The sequence below is a fragment of the Spea bombifrons genome, chromosome 4 (assembly GCF_027358695.1).
Source record: "Spea bombifrons isolate aSpeBom1 chromosome 4, aSpeBom1.2.pri, whole genome shotgun sequence".
Taxonomy (NCBI): domain Eukaryota; kingdom Metazoa; phylum Chordata; class Amphibia; order Anura; family Pelobatidae; genus Spea; species Spea bombifrons.
In genome coordinates this window covers 15,001-25,859 of record NC_071090.1, presented here as the reverse complement: position 1 = coordinate 25,859, position 10,859 = coordinate 15,001, and the positions used below count along the sequence as shown (strand labels likewise).

The 10,859-nt window shown below is 45.8% G+C and overlaps 2 long non-coding RNA genes across 2 annotated transcripts in view; both read right to left on the bottom strand.

The window, feature by feature from the left end:
* Positions 1-204: 204 nt before the first annotated feature.
* Positions 205-10,859, bottom strand: part of LOC128492530 (uncharacterized) — an 11,961-nt gene continuing 1,306 nt past the window's right edge. The window contains exons 2-3 of the long non-coding RNA XR_008354107.1: positions 634-724; positions 205-280 (exon numbers count right to left, since the gene is read on the bottom strand). This is a non-coding gene — a long non-coding RNA (uncharacterized LOC128492530). The remainder of the gene's footprint in view (positions 281-633; positions 725-10,859) is intronic.
* LOC128492529 (uncharacterized) lies at positions 5,481-9,747 on the bottom strand. The gene is made up of 3 exons (XR_008354106.1): positions 9,610-9,747; positions 6,802-6,924; positions 5,481-5,582 (listed from the first exon to the last, which is right to left on the bottom strand). It is a non-coding gene; the product is annotated as an uncharacterized LOC128492529 (long non-coding RNA).

The window sequence follows — 10,859 nt, the reverse complement described above, 5'->3', positions numbered from 1 at the left end:
ACTAGAGCATATGACCCACATTTACATCACAGACGTACGCTCATATATCGCTACTTTGTATAATAGTTTGCGTAAACATCAACAAGTTGTGACATTGTACACAATATGAAGCCTCCTGTCTTGCAATAAAATAAGAAATCGATAGGTGCTCATACTTTGTTATTCTACAGTGCGTGTGTTTGTATGATGATGTGATTTTGCAATCAATCGCAGTCCATGCAGTGTCAACATAGGAGGAAAAGGGTCTGGTAGGTGCAGGAACTGGTTCGGGATAAAAATCCTGCATGGGGCAGAAAGGTCAGGGTTAGGTTAAGGTGCATGTGGATGCAGATGGGTGTCTGCTGTAGGTTTAGGCTTCATCCTTGATGGCACCAGAGACTGGGAGACAACAGCAGAGTCTGGGGACACTGACAGAAGGCAGCGGAGTGCGGGGAGACTAGCAGGTGGCAGCGGAGTGTGGGAGACTGGCAGACGCCAGCGGTGAATGGAAAACAGCAGTGGAATCAGGCAGATGGCAGCAGAGTTTTGGAAGACTGGCAAATGGCAGCATTTGTGTGTGTGGGGGGGACTCTCAGAGTGCAGCGGAGATGGGCAAAAGCACCCGCTCGGTTTATCCAGGGATTTTCTACTCACACAGCAATGCACGCGATCAGGAGCCATAACAGTTTTGTCTTCAAAGGTCTAGCACGGTGTCTGGCTCAGGGAGACCACGCGATGAAAAAGGCTGAGAACACAGAAATAATACACAATGCAATGGTTAAACAAATTAACACTTCCCTCTCTGGGTTGACTTTAAAGGAACACTTTGGGCCCCCACCAATAAAAATGCACATCAAAATACTTTGGGTAAGAGAATACATTTTAAATTACTTTCAAAGGAAGAAGAGAAAAAAGCTGTGCTTGCCTACTGATCAAACTATACATCATACAGGGTTGACTCAAAAATTGAACTATACACCCTACCGAGCTGGCTCCTTAATTAAAATACACATTATAGAGGGCTGGCTCCCTGATTAAACTATGTATCAGACAGGGTTGGCTGACAAATTCAAATATACATCATACAGGGTACAATTTGTGGGAAAACAAAAAATTCCTCTATAATTTTATATTTACTGATAGATATCGCCCTCAGTCGGTTCTGCTCTTTGTCCACAGGGTGGCAGCATATCCCACATACAGCCTGTAGTGCCAACTTTCCGCTAGCAGGTGGCGCACGTTTTTTGAGCGATACCTTGAATACTGCGCCTGCGTGTGATTTTCAGTTGATCTGTACCTCCAATGCTGTGTTTCCTTGGGTTATTTATTTACTTTATACCTGCAAATACACGGTGGAGGAAAAGAGAGGTGCATCACTGTGATGGAGGGGACAGAAGGACTCAGGGTAGCCTGAACACTTATAAGCCAGTTCTGGTGACACCTGAAGCTGCCGTTCTCTGGTGACCTGACCAGCACTGACTGCGTGCATGCATGACGATGTGATTTTGCGGAATCACAGTCCATGCGGTGTCACGGTAGCGGGAAAAAGGTCTGGCAGGACTCAGTGCAGGAATGGATTCGGGATGAGGCAGAAAGGTCAGGGTTAGGTTAAGGTGTATGTGGATGCAGATCCACATCTGTGCTGCAGCCTAAGGCTTCTTCCTTGACAGCAGAAGATACTGGGAGACAGCAGAGCATGAGAGTAGAGAAATAGCTCTTAGTTTACAAGACCCCGGGAAAGCAAACATGCCATGTCTGCCCAATAAAGAGCTCACCTGCTTAGTTTAACCAGGAATTTTCTAGTTATGCAGCAACGCACGCGATCAGGAGCGATAACAGTTCTGTCTCCAATGGTCCAGCACGGTGTCTGGATCAGGAAGTCCCCACGATGACAAAGGCTGAGAACACAGAAATAATACACAATGCAATGGTTAAACGCATTAACACTTCCCTCTCTGGCAAACTACTTTGGAATTAATATGCATTCTCGTACCAAAAGGAAGAAGGAAAAAGCTCTGCAGGCTTCTGATTAACTATACATCTTACAGGGCTGACTCCTATGAAAGTATACAACATACAGGGTAGGCTCCTTAATTGAAATATAAATTTATAGTTAGGTTAGAGGTTTAAATGCAATTTAAGAAAGTTTTACCTCACTGCCTAAGTGGTAGGTAAATGGAACCGCCTCCCAGCAGAAGAGGTAGAGGCTAAGTTACACATGCATGCGAATATGTATACCGCTCCTGTATCCTGTTTCATTATTTAAGCGGTTCTGGTGCCGCCGGTATTTATCCTGCAGCCCCTTCATGCGACCATAGCTTGTAATAATATTTGGCATTCGTTTTATTAGTAAAGCTGCTATGGCGTTGTCATTTCTTATCCTATAGCGCCCTCGTGTGGACATACTCTGTGATTGCACCCCGTTTTTAAAGCGCTGCTGCACAGGGTGTAGATTTAGTGTAATCTGTGTCTAGGATGGCTTTTGTGACATTTAATGAGCAGCAATGTCCTGCATAAGTTTATTTAGCTGTTATATTATTACCTCACAGACCTGACAAGCGAAAGAAAATGAATAAACCACATATCATCTTGGAACGCTGATCCCGTCAGCCATCTTGGAACACCTAGTTGCGATCCGCCATCTTAGAACACCCTGATGCCGTCGGCCATCTTGGAACACCCTGATCCCATCGGCCATCTTGGAACACCTAGTTGCGATCCGCCATCTTAGAACACCCTGATGCCGTCGGCCATCTTGGAACACCCTGATCCCATCGGCCATCTTGGAACACCTAGTTGCGATCCGCCATCTTAGAACACCCTGATGCTGTCGGTAGCTGTTATGTTATTATTACCTCACAGACCCGACAAGCGAAAGAAAATGAATAAACCACATATCATCTTGGAACGCAGATCTCGTCGGCCATCTTGGAACACCTAGTTGCGATCCGCCATCTTAGAACACCCTGATGCCGTCGGCCATTTTGGAACACCCTGATCCCGTCGGTCATCTTGGAACACCCTGATCCTGTCGGGCATCTTGGAACACCTAGTTCCTGTCAACCATCTTGGAACACCTAGTTGCGAACCGCCATCTTAGAACACCCTGTTCCTGTCGGCCATCTTAGAACACCTAGTTGCGATCCGCCATCTTGGAACACCTATTTGCACTCTGCCGTCTTAAAGCACCAGTTTTCCGTCGGTCATCTTGGAACACCTAGTTGCAGTCCACCATCTTGGAACACCTAGTTGCTGTCCACCATCTTGGAACACCTAGTTGCAGTCCACCATCTTGGAACACCTAGTTGCAGTCCACCATCTTGGAACACCTAGTTGCAGTCCACCATCTTGGAACACCTATAGGTTATTTATAGGGTTAATTAGGTTATTCCGTGTTTGTGTATTTTATTAGCTCGCACATTCAAAGTGTTTAGGATATTAAATAAAACACATAGGCCACAGTAGATTAATATTAAAGCCCTTGTGTAGCATTAATTTGTGGGAAAACAATGAGAATTTCTTCTATATTTTTTTATATATTGATTTCTATCACGCTCTTTGTGTGGGGAGACTGGCAGAAGGCAGCGAAGATGGACAAATGTCAGTGGAGTCTGGGGAGACAGGAAGATGGCATCTGAGAGCGGGGAGACAGCAGCTAAGACTGACAAATGGCAGCGGAGTCTGGGGATAAAGGCAGAAGGCAGCAGAGAATGGAAAATGACAGAGGAGACTGGCAGACGGCAGCAGAGTATGGGGAGACTGGCAGTGGACGGCAGAGACGGGCAAATGGCACCTGCTTGGTGGGATTTTATACTCACGCAGCAACGCAAGCGATCAGGAATGATAACAGTTCTGTCTCCAAAGGTGGTGGAAGCACGGAGTCCAGCTCAAGGAGATCACACGATGCCAAATACTGATAACACAGAAATAATACACAATGCAATGGTTAAACACATTAACACTTCCTTCTCTGGCAAAATGCTTGGGAATCCATTTAATATGCATTCTCGTACTCAAAGGAAGAAGGAAAAAAACTCTGCAGGCTTCTGATTAACTATACATCTTACAGGACTGACTCCTATTAAAGTATACAACATACAGGGCAGGCTCCTTAATTGAACTCTAAACTTATAGTTAGGTTAAAGGTTTAAATGCAATTTAAGAAAGTTTTACCTCACTGCCTGAGTGGTAGATAAATGGAACAGCCTCCCAGCAGAAGTGGTAGAGGCTAATTTACACATGCATGCGAATATGTATACCGCTCCTGAAGCCTGCTTCATTATTTAAGCGGTTCTGGTGCCGCCGGTATTTATCCTGCAGCCCCTTCATGCGGCCATAGCCTGTAATAATATTTGGCATTCATTTTATCGGTAAAGCTGCTATGGCGTTGTCATTTCTTACCCTATAGCGCCCTCGTGTGGACATACCATGTGATTGCACTCAGTTTTTAAAGCGCTGCTGCACAGGGTGTAGATTTAGTGTAATCTGTGTCTAGATGGATGGCTTTTGTGACATTTAATGAGCAGCAATGCCCTGCATATGTTTATTTAGCTGTTATATTATTACCTCACAGACCCGACAAGCGAAAGAAAATTAATAAACCACATATATCATCTTGGAACACTCAGCTACGATCCGCCACGTCAAAACAACCTGATCCCGTCCGCCATCTTGGAACACCTAATTGTGACCCGCCATCTTGGAACACCCTGTTACCGTCAGCCATCTTGGAACACCCTGTTACCGTCAGGCATCTTGGAACACCTAGTTGCGATCCGCCATCTTTGAACACCCACTTTCTTTTGGTCATCTTGGAACACCTATAGGTTATTTATAGGGTTAATTAGGTTATTAAGTGTTTGTGTATTTTATTACCTCGCACATCTAACGTGTTCATAAAATTAAATAAAACACATAGGCCCCGGTGGATTAATATTAAAGCCCTAGTGTAGCAGTAATTTGTGCGAAAACAATGAGAATTTCCTCTATAATTTTATATTTACTGATTGATATCGCGCTCAGTCTGTTCTGCTTTTTGTCCACAGGGTGGCAGCATATCACACATACAGCCTGCAGTGCCGACTTTCCGCTAGCAGGTGGCGCACATTTTTTGATCCAACCTTGAATACTGCGTCTGCGTGTGATTTTCAGTGGATCTGTACCTCCAATGCTGTGTTTCCTTGGGTTATTTATTTACTTTATACCTGCAAATACACGGTGGAGGAAAAGAGAGATGCGTCACTGTGATGGAGGGGGAAAAAAAAAAAGATTCAGGGGGATTGCACAGATAGCCTGAACAATTATAAGCCAGTCCTGGTGACACCTGAAGCTGCCATTCTCCGGTGACCTGACCAGCAGTGACTGCGTGAACGTATGACGATGTGATTTTGCAGTCTATTGTAGTCCATGCGGGGTCAAGGTAGGGGGGAAATGGTCTGGCAGGATTAGGTTTGGGATAAAAATCCTGCATGGGGCAGAAAGGTCAGGGTTAGGATAAGGTGCATGTGGATGCAGATGGCTGTCTGCTGCAGCTTTACGCTTCATCCTTGATGGCAGCAGAGACTGGCAAGATGGCAACGGAGCCTGGGAGACAACAGCAGAGTCTGGGGACACTGACAGAAGGTGGCGGAGTGTGAGAAGACTGTCAGAAGGCAGCAGAGTCTGGGGAGACTGGCACAAGGCAGCAGAGTCTGGGGAGACTGGCAGATGGTAGGGGACTCTGAAGAGACCGGCAGAACTTAGTGGAGTGTAGGGAGACTGTGAGACGGTAGCGGAGAAAGGACAATAGCACTAGAGTCTGAAAAGACTGGCAAAAGGCAGCAGAGTGTAGGGGGCTGTCAAACCGTCAGGCGTCCGCGGAGACGAGCAAATGGCAGAGAAGTCTAGGGAGACGGCAGCAGAGACTGGGAGATGGCAGCAGAGACTGGGAGATGGCAGCAGAGAGTAGGAGGAGACTGGGAGATGGCAGCAGAGACTAGGGGGAGACTGAGCGATGGCAGCAGAGACTGGGAGATGGCAGCAGAGACAGCAGAGCATGAGAGTAGAGAAATAGCTCTTAGTTTACAAGACCCCGGGAAAGCAAACATGCCATGTCTGCCCAATAAAGAGCTCACCTGCTCAGTTTATCCAGGAATTTTCTAGTTGCGCAGCAACGCACGCTATCAGGAGCGATAACAGTTCTGTCTCCAATGGTCCAGCACGATGTCTGGATCAGGGAGTCCCCAGGATGACAAAGGCTGATAAAACAGAAATAATACACAATGCAATGGTTAAACACATTAACACTTCCCTCTCTGGGTTATTTTTTAAAGGAGCAGTTTAGGGTCCCACCAATGATAATGCCCATCAAAGTACTTTGGAAGTAATTTAATATGCATTCTCATTCCCAAACAAAGACGGGGAAAAGGCCGTGCTTGCCTACTGACTAAACTATTCATAATACAGGGTTAGCGCACTAATTGAAATATACATCATACAGGACTGGCTCGGTAGTCGAACTATACCTAACATAAGTAGGGTCACAATTACTAATCCGCCGGGGTATATAAGACCTTTTGCAGCAGTAATTTGTGGGAAAACAATGAGAATTTCCTCTCTATTTTTATATATTGATTTCTATCACGCTCTTTGTGTGGGGAGACTGGCAGAAAGCAGCAAAGATGGACAAATGGCAGTGGAGTCTGGGGAGACAAGAAGATGGCATCAGAGAGCGGGGAGACAGGAAGATGGCATCAGAGAGCGGGGAGACAGCAGCTGAGACTGGCAAATGGCAGCGGAGTCTGAGGAGACTGGCAGTGGACGGCAGAGACAGGCAAATGGCACCTGCTCGGTTTATCCAGAGATTTTCTTCTCAGGCAGCAACGCACGCGACCAGGATCCATAACAGTTCTGTCTCCAATGGTCTAGCACGGTGTCTGGATCAGGGAGTCCCCACGATGACAAAGGCTGAGAACACAGAAATAATACACAATGCAATGGTTAAACACATTAACACTTCCTTCTCTGGCAAACTACTTTGGAATTAATTTAATATGCATTCTCATACCAAAAAGAAGAAGGAAAAAAACTCTGCAGGCTGCTGACTAACTATACATTAAAGTATACCACATACAGGGAAGGCTCCTTAGTTGAACTATACATTTATAGTTAAGTTAGAGGTTTAAATGCAATTTAAGAAAGTTTTACCTCACTGCCTAAGTGGTAGATAAATGGAACAGCCTCCCAGTGGCCATAGCTTGTAATAATATTTGGCATTCATTTTATTAGTAAAGCTGCTATGGCGTTCTCATTTCTTATCTTATAGCGCCCTCGTGTGGACATAGTTTGTAATAATATTTGGCATTCATTTTATCAGTAAAGCTGCTATGGCATCGTGTGGACATATTGTGATTGCACCCCGTTTTGTTTATTTAGCTGTTATATTATTACCTCACAGACTCGACAAGCGAAAGAAAAGGAATAAACCACGTATATCACCTTGGAACACTCAGCTACGATCCGCCACATCAATACAACCAGATCCTGTCAGCCATCCTGGAACACCTAGTTGCGATCTGCCACATTAGAACAACCTGATCCCGTCGGCCATTTTGGACCACCTAGCTGCAATCCGCCATCTTGGAACACCCTGATCCCGTCGGCCATCTTGGAACACCTAGTTCACGTCGGCCATCTTGGAACACCTAGTTGCGATCCGCCATCTTGGAGCACCCTTTTCCCGTCGGCCATCTTGGAACACCTAAAGTAAAAAATATTTATAGGGTTATTTTGGTTATTCAGTGTTTGTGTATTTTATTACCTCGCACATTCAGAGTGTTTAGGATATTAAATAAACCACAGTGGATTAATATTAAAGCCCTTGTGTAGCATTACTTTGTAGGAAGACAATGAGAATTTCCTCTATAATTTTTATATATTGATTTCTATTGTGCTCTTTGTGTGGGGAGACAGGAAGATGGCATCAGAGAGCAGTGACATAGCAGCTGAGACTGGCAAATGGCAGCGGAGTCTGGGGATAAAAGCAGAAGGCAGCGGAGAATGGAAAATGACAGAGGAGACTGGCAGACGGCAGCAGAGTGTAGGGAGACTGGCAGTGGACGGCAGAGACGGGCAAATGACACCTGCTCCTGGGATTTTATACTCACACAGCAACGCAAACGATCAGGAGCGATAACAGTTCTGTCTCCAAAGGTGGTGGAAGTACGGAGACCGGCTCAAGGAGATCACACGATGCCAAATACCGAGAACACAGAAATAATACACGATGCAATGGTTACACATTAACACTTCCCTCTCTGGCAAACTACTTTGGAATTCATTTAATATGCATTCTCGTACCCAAAGGAAGAAGGAAAAAACTCTGCAGGCTTCTGATTAGCTATACATCTTACAGGGCTGACTCCTATTAAAGTATACAACATACAGGGCTGGCTCCTTAATTGAACTATAAATTTATAGGTAGGTCAAAGGTTTAAATGCAATTTAAGAAAGTTTTACCTCACTGCCTGAGTGGTAGATGAATGGTACAGCCTCCCAGCAGAAGTGGTAGAGGCTAATTTACACATGCATGCAAATACTGTATGTATACCGCTCCTGAAGCCCGTTTCATTATTTAAGCGGTTCTGGTGCCGCCGGTATTTATCCTGCAGCCCCTTCATGCGGCCATAGCTTGTAATAATATTTGGCGTTCATTGTATTAGTAAAGCTGCTATGGCATTATCATTTCTTATCCTATAGCGCCCTCGTGTGGACATACTCTGTGAATGCACCAAGTTTTTAAAGCGCTGCTGCATAGGGTGTAGATTTAGTGTAATCTGTGTCTAGGATGGCTTTTGTGACATTTAATGAGCAGCAATGTCCTGCATATGTTTATTTAGCTGTAATATTACCTCACATACCTGACAAGCGAAATAAAACGAGTAAGGCACATATATATCATCTTGGAACACTCAGCTACGATCCGCCACGTCAAAACAACCAGATCCCGTCAGCCATCTTGAAACACCTAGTTCCGATCCGCCATATTAGAACACCGAGATCCCGTCGGCCATCTTGGAACACCTAGTTGCGAGCCGCCATCTTAGAACACCGAGATCCCGTCGGCCATCTTGGAACACCTAGTTGCGATCCACCATCTTAGAACACCCTGATCCCGTCGCCCATCTTGGATCACCTAGTTCCCGTCGGCCATCTTGGAACACCTAGTGGCGATCCGCCATCTTTGAACACCCTTATCCTGTCGGCCATCTTAGAACACCCTGATCCCGTCGGCCATCTTGGAACACAGATTATTTATAGTGTTAATTAGGTTATTAAGTGTTTGTGTATTTTATTACCTCGCACATACAATCTGTTTAGAAAATTAAATAAAACACATAGGCCCAAGTGAATTCATATTAAAGCCTTTGTGCAAAAGTAATTTGTGTGAAAAAAGGGTTGGGTAATTGAAATATACATCATACAGGGTACAATTTGTGCAAAAACAATAAAAAATTCCTCTATAATTTTATATTTACTGATATCACGCTCAGTCGGTTCTGCTTTTTGTCCACAGGGTGGCAGCATATCACACATACAGCCTGCAGTGCAGACTTTCCGCCAGCAGATGGCGCACATTTTTTTGAGCTTTACCTTGAATACTGCGTCTGCGTGTGATTTTCAGTTGATCTGTACCACCAATGCTGTGTTTCCTTGGGATATTTACTGACTTTATACCTGAAAATACACTGCGGAGGAAAAGAGAGATGCGTCACTGTGATGGAGGGGACAGAAGGACTCAGGGGGATTGCACAGGTAGCCTGAACACTTAAAAGCCAGTCCTGGTGACACCTGAAGCTGCCATTCTCCGGTGACCCTGACCAGCAGTGACTGACTGTGTGACTGCGAGTGTGTATGATGATGTGATTTTGCAGAGTCTATCGCAGTCCATGCGGTGTCAAGGTAGGGGGAAAATGGTCTGGTAGGTGCAGGATTAGGTTCGGGATAAAAACCCTTCATGAGGCAAAGAGGTCAGGGTTAGGTTAAGGTGTAGCTGCAGATGGCCGTCTGCTGTAGCTTAAGGCTTCATCCTTGATGGCAACAGAGACTGGCAAGATGGCAACGGAGCCTGGGAGACAACAGCAGAGTTTGGGGACACTGACAGAAGGCGTCGGGGTGTGAGAAGACTGGCAGAAGGCTGCAGAGTCTGGTGAGCCTGGCAGAAAGCGGCGAAGACAGAAAAATGGCGGTGGAGTTTGCGGAGACAGGAAGGCGCCATCGGAGTCTGGGAGACAGCAGCGGACACTGGCAAATGGGAGTGGAGTCTGGGGGAGACTGGCAGATGGCGGGGGAGACTAGCAAATGGCAATGCAGTCTGGGGATGCCGGCAGATGGCAGAAGAGTCTGACGAGACTGGCAAAAGATGGAGTGTGGGTAAACTGGAAGAAGGCATCAGAGTCCAGGGAAAAGGCAGTGGAGACTGGCAAATGGCAGTGGATTCTGATGAGACAGGAAGATGGAGATGGAGTGTGGGGAGACTGCCAGGTGGCAGCGGAGAATAGAAAACAGCAGTGGAGTCTGGCAGATGGCAGCAGATTTTTGGAAGACTGGCAAATGGCAGCAGAGTGTGTGTGTGTGTGTGTGGGGGGCTCTCTGAGTGCAGCGGAGATGAGCAAAGGCTTTTTCTACTTTTTTCTTTTTTCTACTCACACAGCAACGCACGCGATCAGGAGACTTTATACCCGAAAATACACTGTGGAGGAAAAGAGAGATGAGTCACTGTGATGGAGGGGACAGAAGGACTCAGGGGGATTGCACAGGTAGCCTGAACACTTAAAAGCCAGTCCTGGTGACACCTGAATTTGCCATTCTCCGGTGACCTGACCAGCAGTGACTGACTGTGT